Here is a 651-nt window from a genome sequence, read left to right on the forward strand (position 1 = left end):
ATGGTTCGTCTCAAAGGGGTGATTAACACCTAAAAATAATCAGACAAGAACCATAGACAGATGCTGATATTACAGAGATATCAATTAGAGACTATACTGATAAGTTAGTTATGAAGTTAGACAAACCCAGCCATGTGATGTACACCAACTAAGATTCAAGTAGAGATTTGATGTGGTTCACACATTGATGTGGTATGCTACATCATCGGACAAAGAAAAAGAGTTTTTCCATTATGTAGAAAAATAACAAAAAGAGATTTCAAAACCAAGAACTATTAGGCAAAAATCGTCGACAACAGAGTTTGAACCTACGCGGGCAAAGCCCAATATAGATTTCAAGTCTATCTCCTTAACCACTCGGACATATCGACGAGGTTGTGTGTTTCGGGTTTCATCTTAATAATACGTTAAATGGGAAAATATCTCCAAGATTCTGTGAATCGGTTCAGGTTCCCCTGTATATATATACTAGTAATGATACACATGCATATGCATCTGTGGTGTGTCCTGGAATATGATTGAGTTTTTTTCTTCTTTGAGTTGAATTTAAGTCTAAAAGTTATATGTTTTCGTCATTCTATATAAAAGATTTTAATTAAATGAATATCAAAGATTTTAATGGTTTTTTTTTTTCTTTTTCTTTTAATGGGC

The 651-nt window shown here is 33.3% G+C and overlaps 1 non-coding gene across 1 annotated transcript; it reads right to left on the reverse strand.

The window, feature by feature from the left end:
* Positions 1 to 287: 287 nt before the first annotated feature.
* Positions 288 to 371, reverse strand: TRNAS-UGA (transfer RNA serine (anticodon UGA)). Its single transcript has one exon. It is a non-coding gene; the product is annotated as a tRNA-Ser (tRNA).
* Between the last annotated feature and the right edge of the window lie 280 nt (positions 372 to 651).

This window comes from Hakea prostrata, chromosome 10, assembly GCF_041222555.1.
Source record: "Hakea prostrata isolate BN-2017 chromosome 10, UWA_Hpros_2, whole genome shotgun sequence".
Taxonomy (NCBI): Eukaryota; Viridiplantae; Streptophyta; class Magnoliopsida; order Proteales; family Proteaceae; genus Hakea; species Hakea prostrata.